We start from the raw sequence: 10,046 nt of genomic DNA on the forward strand, positions 1-10,046 counted from the left end.
CTGCGGTACTCCAGCTAGACGAGAGGAGTACCGCGGAGTCGACGGGGGAGCCTGCCTGCCGCGTGTGGACCGAGGTAAGATCGAACTAAAGTACTTCGAACTTCAGCTACGTTATTCACGTAGCTGAAGTTGTGTACCTTAGTTCGATTTGGGGGGTGAGTGTAGACCAAGCCTTAGTCTTGCTGAGAACGTTGAGAATCAGCTAGGTGGAATATGCTGTATCAAAGACAGACAGTGTAGGAACAGCATGGAGAGAAAGTGTAGGTGGGGAGAGTAGTTGAAAAATTAGATCCCCTCTTCGTGGGTACCCACCTTTTGCTTGATATTATTGGCAGTAGTGTCCAAAGTACTGGTCCCCGGCCACTATGCTCCACAGCATACTCAATTCCCTCCTGCTTGTAGTGGGTCCCTAATCACTCCTGGTATCAAAGGAAACATAACAAGTGAAGAAAGTACTGAGGTTCTGAATTTGGTCCCATTCTGGTGGCATATGAAAGCACCGCTCGGCTTTATAGTCAGTCATTTCCTTGTTACTAAGTGTTCTTTGATATCCTTGGATTCCTATGCAGAGGACTCATTTTCACGCTTGGATTGATATATGTAGCTGGTCATTTTTAGTGTCAGAAGGTTCATCAGAACCTGCAGCAGCATCTACTACAAGAAAAGTCCTTATGTTTACCTTCATGACTTTCGGTGCTGGCTGGACTGGTAATGGTCAGGGAACTAATAATAATACTAAGCACTTTTAATATAAGGCTTTTCATCTTCAAAGCATTGTGTTAAAATTAAGTAATTAAATCTGAAGGACCCTAGCCCTCCATGAAAGAGGGAAATAAATGTTATTCTTTTACAGAAACTGAAGTTTTGAATACCCAAAGTCACAAGAGAGTCCGTTTTAAGAGCTAAAACTAGTACTTCTGTACTAAGGTGATGGGCACCCTTGAAGTACCTGAAACATCTAGAATAGATCATATGTTCCTAAACTCTTTGGTAGTGAGGACCCCTCACCTTAGTAGAGTGAGTGTCTCTTGGACCCATCCAGTCCCTTTGCAATCCATTGTGCTATCTCCTCCCCCATTTGGGATTACACATTATCTCTGTGACAATTGCAGTTATTGTTTGCACAGAAAAGTAATATTAGGAAATCATTTGATGTATTTTAGCGGTCTTATAACACATTGTAGCAGCTGGAAGGAAGGAAGAGAGCCATGCAACTCTGCATTGTTAGACCCACTGAATCCAAGAATTACTGCCAGATCCTTGGATGCTCCTGACCATGGGCCCCCTAAATTTGGAGGAATAAATAATGTAAAGGAGATTCTTACCTTTTGTTTTACAAAAGGTTTTCTATCCCTTTTCCTTACAAAGATGGCCTTGCAAACATAAACTGATATAAACTAATTGCTGACTTTGCAAGAATAAGCAGCGAGGCTCCATTTTGGCAGTAGAAGGCTTACTACCTAACCATCCCCCCTCCTCTGAATGCCGCTTTCCATGTAAAATGAGTCCATTAAGTTTGTGGAAGGTACCACAAAGGATCGTGCAGCTAACTGTCCCCAAACCCCTTAGGCTGATATGATGATGTCATAGTGGCATAGGTTATGTTGAAAACATGGGGCTAGGAAAAAATACACTCTTCTGCAGGCCTGACCAAAAGTTCTAAAGCCAGCCGTGTTCCTGATTCTCAGTTCTGTACTCGGACGGCTACTCCCCTTCTCTTTCTAACGCCTGGTCTACACCAGGGAAAAAAATCTGAAAAAATTTCCCATCATCCTAACATCAATTAAGCTGATGAAACATGGGGATACATTGGGAACACCCTAAGTTAGTCACACCACTGGCCTTTTCAGCCCCGTGTCATCTATCCCTACTCAGAAAGTGTCAGCTGTGATTACACTGGCTATCCTAGGGTTCACAATATTGGTTACAGCGGCTCAGCTAAACTAGGGAGCAATTGTTAGTGTCACTTCTGGGCTGGTGATCAGCCATGGTGAGGTATAGTGAGAGAGAGCCGTTGGCGGCTGAGGCAAGGATTGGGTTCACGGTAATGTTAGTCTTTCTACTTTCTTCATTTAGCTGCATTTTGGAAAACTAGAAAATTAAAAAATGGAAAGAAGCCTGGATGGTAAAACTTTCAAAAGTGCCTCCATGATCTATGGGCCCATTGACTTTCAATGCATCTCGTCTCCTATGTGCATAAATCCCATTTGGAAAGGAGGCTTAGTTATCCAGGTTATGTAAGCACTTCTGAAAATGTTCCCCTGAGTCCCTGTGTGCCATTTCCATCCAGAGGCATTCCATGGAAACTTTGACTTCGCATCATGGGAGAGTACCAGCAAAGCTGACTGATTCAGCTTCAGGGGACCTGACAGGAAAAAGATTGAGCAGTGTACCTTTAACAAGTATTCATCAGGTGTGTCTCTCACACAGCATTCATGTGTCTTTTATACGAACAGCGATGTTCCCTGCTTTTATTTTCTTTTAAGTGTAAATGCTGATCGGCCTAGGTATTTCTAAAGACAAAGGTAAATATACTTCAGCAAATAACATGCAGAAGTGAAGACACCGTTTGTGTGCATGAGCTAATAAATGGCTGATTGAAGTCATGCTGTGTGAATGTGGGAGTATGCTAGAGAAAATGTGTTAGTGGGAGTATGTAGGAGTCACACAGGATCAGAAAGATGTCAGGGGTGGAAACCTTTCACATGCTCCTGTTAACAAGAGGCGGAAACACCAGATGGGAGAAAAGAAAAAAGCATGATACAAAAGGCTATACAAAATCTGTAAAATCTTTTTCTTTAAAGAGAACAGACCCATTTATTTTTCATATAAAATGTGTGGACAGTTGAAAATAGTCAAATATGCATTTGATGTATAAAATGAGATTTGTATACTAAGTAGGATAGGTGGAGAGCTCATTTTAATGGCAGAAGCATACCTGCTGAGTAGTCTCAGAATTAGTAAGCAGTCATTTTATACCCCTTGATAAAATTAGAACTTCCCATCTTACCTTAATGTCAGATTACCAGCTTTGACGATAAACATGGAATTTTGGATTTTGTGAAGTCTGGGAGTGGGGAAAAGGAGAGATTTTATTCAGAGGATTATAAGCAATACAAATGGGAAGTTGTATATGCAAAGCTCTGCAAAGACATGATATTGCTTTTAAATACCTCTTCATGATAAAGTGAAAGAGGCTACAGGGCAGTAGAGGAGCAACTAGAAATTAAAGCAGGAAAACATACGGTGAATAAATATTGGAGGGAAGATAACTTCAGTACTTCACATCGGTTGTGGTGGCAGGCCATACTTTTTTTGTTTCAGAGTCAGTCTGCAAAGGGACTTTCCAATACGGCTAGCATTTTTATTGAAGTAGGGTTCTCTGAGTGATGGTCCCTATGTGTATACTACTTGAGGTGCGCGCACTCCATGTGCCTGAGACCAGAACATGATTGCTAGAAACGTCCATTAGTTTGTGCCTGCACCATTATCCTCCTCATACTCCAAACCAAGGACTTAAGGGGTGTCCTGGACCAACAACCTCTCCGTTTGCTACCTCCTGGGGTCTGAGACAGAACCTGTTCGAGTTAGGCTGACTGGTCTATAATTCCCATGGTCCTCTTTGTTCCCCTTTTTAATGATAGATACTATGTTTGCCCTTTACACGCGCTCAGGGACTTCACCCATCCCCCAGAATTTCTCAGCGATTATTGCTGTCTTACACTATCTCTATTCCACTACCTTCCCTCCTTCCCCTCCGCTGCAGAGCCTTAGCCTAGGGCTATCTGTGGTAGAAGGGTAACTGGAGACGCAGTCGGTCTGTACCTCCTTTTATGCCCTCTGTTCAGAGCCGGAGAAGAATGGTGCAGGCACAGACCAGCGGACAGTGCTAGCAAAAGACTCCCTGTCTCAGGTGTGTGGAGCACACCTCAAGCAGAGTACAGGTAGGGACCACGCATCTCGAAGAACTCCAGTTACTGTACAGGTAAATACACCTCAGAGTAAGTACACCTTTCTTTTCCACCTCAGAAAAAGCTGTGCCACTGGAATTCCCTTGGGTAGTTCTTAGCTCTGACTCTCAGGTTTTGAATCAAATCCTCTACCTACCACACGGCCTCACTAAACCGACTGGATGTTGGGTGTTGAGTTGGGGGATTCTCCAGACTTTGGGATTCTGCACAGGTTGGGCAGGAGACAAGAAAGCTTATCCTCTGCAGGGCACTACTGCTGCCCCCCCAGAGGGCTGACTGGTAAGTCTGCATAATTGTGGCTGCACACCTAGCTTCTCTCCTAAAAGACCCTTGTGCTAAAGGGTAGAGAGCCACTGTGCTGTGCTTTGCGATGTGCATGAGGTATGGAACCCCTGCCTGGGCTCGGTGCATCCTGCCCCAGTCCTGCTCAGATGGACTGCCTAGGTTCAGCAACATTCTGTTCCTCTGAAGCCCTTACATAATAGCAAGATTAGGTACTAAGGAAGGAATATAAAAAAGAAAGAGAGGAAAATATTGAAGTTTGCTGGGAGAGCAATTAGCTATTTTTTAGGGGTTCCGTGATTCTTTTTATTTTTATTTTAAACCACCATATTTTGGTGACAGAGGCATAAATATTATTTTTTAAAACCTTATCTCAAGTAAGATCGCTAATTTGAAAATCTAAGCAGGCACATTAAAATCGTCTTCCATTTTACAGCAGAATTCATTCTCAAGGTTTTCAGTGTGTTACTCAGAAGACTGATGAGCCAGTGACTTGAGCTCATAACAGCTTGTTTTTCCATATGGCCTTTTTCTAAGATTGCAGCATCTAACCTTCTTCTTGCCCATCATGTGTCCTCCTGTATGACTCTCCACCAACTCTTTAATATTCCGCCTGCCTTTCCAATATGGAAGAGAGGGCGTTCCGTTGCACTGGTAATAATGGTTTCAGTGTGTGCATGCCTTTCCTCTAAGTCTCTAAGGGGCGTATGCGTCTCTGGGAAGGTTGGACTTATCTTAGAAAGGTGTGATCAAAATGGCAGTCCATTTGCTTTCATTGAGAACTAATCTTACATGGCATGGTGCCATACAAAGGTGAGGATCAGACATGTCAGTGTAGCAATGTAGCTTGGCTTTTTTGCTCAGTTATAAAAATGTGGCGCATGATTTTTCAACAAAGACAAAGAAACTGAAAGTGAACCCACTCGTGCAGCATACACTCCTAGTACTGGAAGGGACCTCGAGAGGTCATCTAGTTCAGTCTCTAGTCCCCATCCTCCTGATGGCATGAGAAATAAACATCATTTTTTAGGGAAAAAAAGAATCACAAGTTACATTTACCCTTAGCAGTAGCAGCAACATTCCATCATATGGCAGTGCACGTTGTTGGTCCCATGCTGGACCAATACCAAAACGGATCCTTGAGGAGGTGGAGTGGGGAGTGATCAAACTGACCATGTCACAGGAACTGTGAAGAGAAGGTGGAGCTGCCCCCCCCCCAACTACTTTGCTTCAAAAAGATGTTTGGAAAAAATGTATTCTTTTAGAAGTCCACATTGAGGGGCTTGATAATCCCATTAGTTGAACACAGTCATTGGGATCTGCATGCATGAGCAGATGGCAGCATGATTGTGTCTGGACTGCAGCTGAATGCCTAACGGAAGCCAAATTTCATCATTGTCCTCCTGTGCTGTAATTCTGCCGTTCTTAAAATAATTTACCAACTGGTTGCAAGAGTGGGCCGGTCATGGCACCTGTGTGGATTTGCTGCTGCTTATACTTTATGTAAATATTGACTTTATTCCAGTTATAGCACGTCTCTAAAGTGCTCACCACAACCCAATGCAGTGGGTCTTTTTCTGGCAGGCGGGAAGGAAAGGGGATGAGGCTCCTTTAAGGATCTCTCCTGCGTTTGGCTTACAAGGATAGGGAAAGGAGAACTTACCTCATTGGTCGGGGACAGGAAGTGGCCAGACCAGGCAGAGGGAGCACTGGGAGAAGGGAGGATGTGTATACCCTGTGCATTCCAGAAAGAGCTTGCACTCTGTGTTTGCTGCCTTTTTTTTCTCTTTTGAGGCTGGGAAGGAATTTTCCTCTCACTGCCAGATTGGCCGAGGCAGGGTGAGTTTTGTCATCTTCCTCACAGCAAGTCAGGGTCCAGTGAGGTAGGTAAGCAGGATAGACCAAGATGTTGCAACTTGGTAGGTAGCAGGTGTCCTGTGCACTCATTCCATAGGGGGTCCTGATAAGCAGTTGTTGGAAGTGGATTTAGGGGAAGGTATCCCCTAAGGCAACTGGGAAAGGGGGCCTGGGCTCCTACCATCTGGTGTATCACCCACACATCTTTTCTAGACCCTCATAACTTTCACACAAGGGGAGGGTGGTGGAGTCCCTGTGCAGCTATGACCAGGTTGGGAATGGAGATGCTGATGGCAGGACCTCCCAAGTAGGTGGAAACCACTAAGAGAAACACGGTGACTGAAGCCTTATTTGCTAGGTATTCACAGATACGTGAGGTGAATAAAGGTGCAGCCTCCCGTCCTCTGCATCTTGTTCTTTATCCTGTGTGGCTGGGACAGTGGAAAGATCTTCAGAAGTTCAGCAAGCCACAAAGATATTTTGGTTCTAAGGCGTTTATATTATTTTTTTCTCTAACGTGGGTGTACTATAAACCGAGAGATGCAACGTGCAGGGGTTTTTATAAAGCTGCTGCCAGTAGATAAGACTGAATATTTTTGTAATGACACCCACCTAGTGAGCTGTCACCCTCCTATACTGTAATGTTCATATTTGTTTGGCATTTCACTGAATCTGAAAAACCTCAGTAACTTTTTGTAATTATCAGCCTTTCAAAAAGGACTTTCATACTAGGAACAACTTGCTCCTGAGTCTTAGCTATGTTTAGCTGTACCGTTGGTGAGTTTTAAATAAATTAGCCTCTGACTTTTGCAGATTGCAGAAATTATTTGATTTTTAAAACAGACTAGAACAGTTACACTGAGCAACATCAGAAACTGAACAGTCACTGCCTGAGGCATATGCAGTAAGCATAGTCTCTTGGAATGGGAGACACCATGGTACTGCACAGTGGTGGCTGTGGAGCTTTCAGTGGAGATAATTGTTTTGTACCTTGTAATTAATACATAACAGGTTAAATTCTGGTCCCTGAGCAAATGAGCTGTGCTCATGGAATGTGCTCAGGGGAGCCTGAAGGCAGAGTAGGGGGCACACAGCTCCTACACAAGGGATTAAGCCAGTAGAGTCACCTAGTAGCAACACCCCTGCGGCTAGATAAATAAAAAATGCAAACTAAGCTTAATATACTAAATAGATTGGATATGAATTAGCAGATTCTCACCCTAAGAGATGAGACAAGCAGGCTGCAGATTCTTAAGAGGCCCAGCTGCATTTTACAGCTTGGAATCTCCAGGTGTTTCATTCATAGGCTAGAAATCCCTTTAGCCTGGGTCCAGCACTTCCCCCACTTCAGTCTTTGTTCCTCAGGTGTTTTCAGGAGTCTTATTGTGTGGGGAGTGAAGAACACCAGATGATGTCACTCCCTGCCTTATAGAGCTTTAGCATATGGTGGAACCCTTTGTTTCAATGCTTGGTTCCCAGACCAGTCTGTGGAAAAATACTGACATCCCAAGATGGAGTCCAGCATCGTGTGGTCTGATCACATATCCATGTAGAGTCATAGCAGCCGTTAATCACAGGCTGTTTGGAGTGTTCTCAGGAAGGTTCATCACCAGGTGGGAGATAAACTTGTCTCAAGGCCGGTTGTTTATTTCTAATGACCCATTGCCCTGAATAGGCTCTTCCCCACCCACTATCTAGACTTAAAGCATCTTGTCGAGTGGGCATTAACCAGGTGTAACTACATTTGAAATACAGATACATAGTCAATAGTCATACCTTCAGATACAAAAATGATACATGCAGACAAATAGGATAATCATATTCAGCAAATCATAACTTTTTTCCATTGACACCTCACATGATTTATCTTGCATAAAATACATTATAATTATTCTATAACCATGTCATCATCATATCCCTGTGAAGAATATGGGGTGCAGTGTCACAAAGTGGTCACATATAAAAAGTTCCTTCTATGTGAAGAGAGATTCCAGTTTTAGCTGTATTCCTTATTTTAAGTATAGGGAATCTCTTTCAAAGCCATTGACTCTGTCAAACAGAAGAAAGGTGTGTTTAAGTGCAACTGTCACACTGTCTGGAGTGGCTCACGACTGCGAGTGCCTACCTCGGGGCAGATTGTCAAAAGCATGGCAGTCCTGTCTCCCCCCCCCCAAGTGGTGGTATGTTGTATCATTAGATTTCACCACCCAGTACCAAATGTGAACTCCCAAAGTACTTCAGTAATCTTATAATGGAGTCCCAGACTGTCCCCTTAGACACTCCAGTCTATCTGGCCACCCAGACAAGCTGGACTATGTGATAAATGGTCACTTACACCAAAAGTCACACATATTCCAGGTTGCTCCCAGTCCCAAGAGACCAGTCACTCACCCAGGTCGAGTAGCATCCTAGATCTCTCATCAAAGACCAGTTCTATAGTTAACTAACTATAGGTTTGTTGGCTAAGGCTATGTCTACTAGAGAGCTTACAGCAGCACAGATGTACTGATGCAGCCGCACCTCTGCAAGACCTCTCATGTAGCAGCTCTATAGTGACAGGAGAGAGCGCTCCTGTCGACATAACTAAACCACCTCCAACAAGCGGCGGTGGCTCTGTCGGCGGGAGAGGCTCTCCTGCCAACATAGCGCTGTGCCCTCTGCCACTTATGCCAGCGAAACTTGCGTCGCTTGGGGGGGTGTGGATTTTTTTCGCACCTCGGAGCGACGTAAGTTTTGCCAACATAAGTGGTAGTGTAGACATGGCCTAAGAAACGAGTTATAGAAAGGTTAAAGCAGGTAAAACACATGTACAGGTGAGTCAGTCTATAATTCCAAATGGTGGTAGAGATGTAGTAATCTGCCAGTCTCTCTCAGGGCTACCCAGAATAACTCTGGGGATTTCTGTCTTCCCTGTTAGAATCCAAACAGTCCAGAGATGCAGGATATTTCCCTGAATCCATACGTATAGCTTTTTCTCACAGAAAACTCACTGACAGAGTCACCACCCACACAGGCTCTGCCTTTGTTTGATGGAGAGACAGGGGAATCCATTTAGAGTCTTCAACTTCTGATCATCACACTGGCCATTGGCCTTCAAATGCACAAGAATTAGTAGTTTCCTGCTGAAGTTTGCATTACACATCTCGGTTAATGGGTTATTTAGTTACAGGGATATATACAATGTAAATGTTTGCTAGCACAGTATAACAGGATACAGATATGTGAAAACAATGCATGTAACATCCCATTCGTTTTCATGAAGTTTAAACACCAAATACATTCTTATACATTTAACAATCAGTTTGATCTATACTAATAGACAGGTGAATTGGCCTGGGGCTTTGGAATCAGCTGGCACCTGGTCTACCAGTGTCACAGTAACCACTGAATGTGCCAAGAAATTTTATATACCAGTAATTATGTGTTTTGCCCGCTGTTAATAGAGCGGAGTGTATGAGATTATTCTCCCTCAGTATCCTGCTTCTCTTTCTGCATAATCCTCGAGGTATGACATTGTTGTATATTCATGTCACCAGCTCACCGTGGGCCAAATTCTCTGGCTAGAGTATGGCCCTAAATGCAGTGAAACTAGCATGGATCTGCTGTGTGGGATGGGACAAGGTGAAGCAGCTCTGTGGTGCCCTCAGGTTTTGAACTGTCATGAATCCAAATGCAAATCCCTCAGCCCCTTTCTAGAGCTGCTGTAGAAGCTCCTCCATAGCAGACTGCTTCCCCCCACCTCTCCTAGTGGGGCTACTGATAAGGGTACTCTGACCTGTGTTGAATTTCCCCCTAAATAAACATATCCAGATTCGTTTTCAATAACTTCCTTATTTAAAAACTTCCTTTGGAAAGACTTTGGACTGAATGATCTTCAGTTTGCGACCTGGTTTGCGACCAGGGGCTGCTAACAGGGAGTTTCGCAAGGGAGTTCTC

The 10,046-nt window shown here is 43.9% G+C and overlaps 1 protein-coding gene across 1 annotated transcript in view; it reads left to right on the forward strand.

Annotated features, from left to right (window-relative positions):
* The window catches only part of PLCB4 (phospholipase C beta 4), a 318,918-nt gene that overhangs the window by 274,017 nt on the left and 34,855 nt on the right, over positions 1 to 10,046 (forward strand). The window lies entirely within an intron of this gene.

The sequence above is a fragment of the Terrapene carolina genome, unplaced genomic scaffold (assembly GCF_002925995.2).
Source record: "Terrapene carolina triunguis isolate 2854851 unplaced genomic scaffold, T_m_triunguis-2.0 Scaffold132, whole genome shotgun sequence".
NCBI classification, from domain to species: Eukaryota; Metazoa; Chordata; order Testudines; family Emydidae; genus Terrapene; species Terrapene triunguis.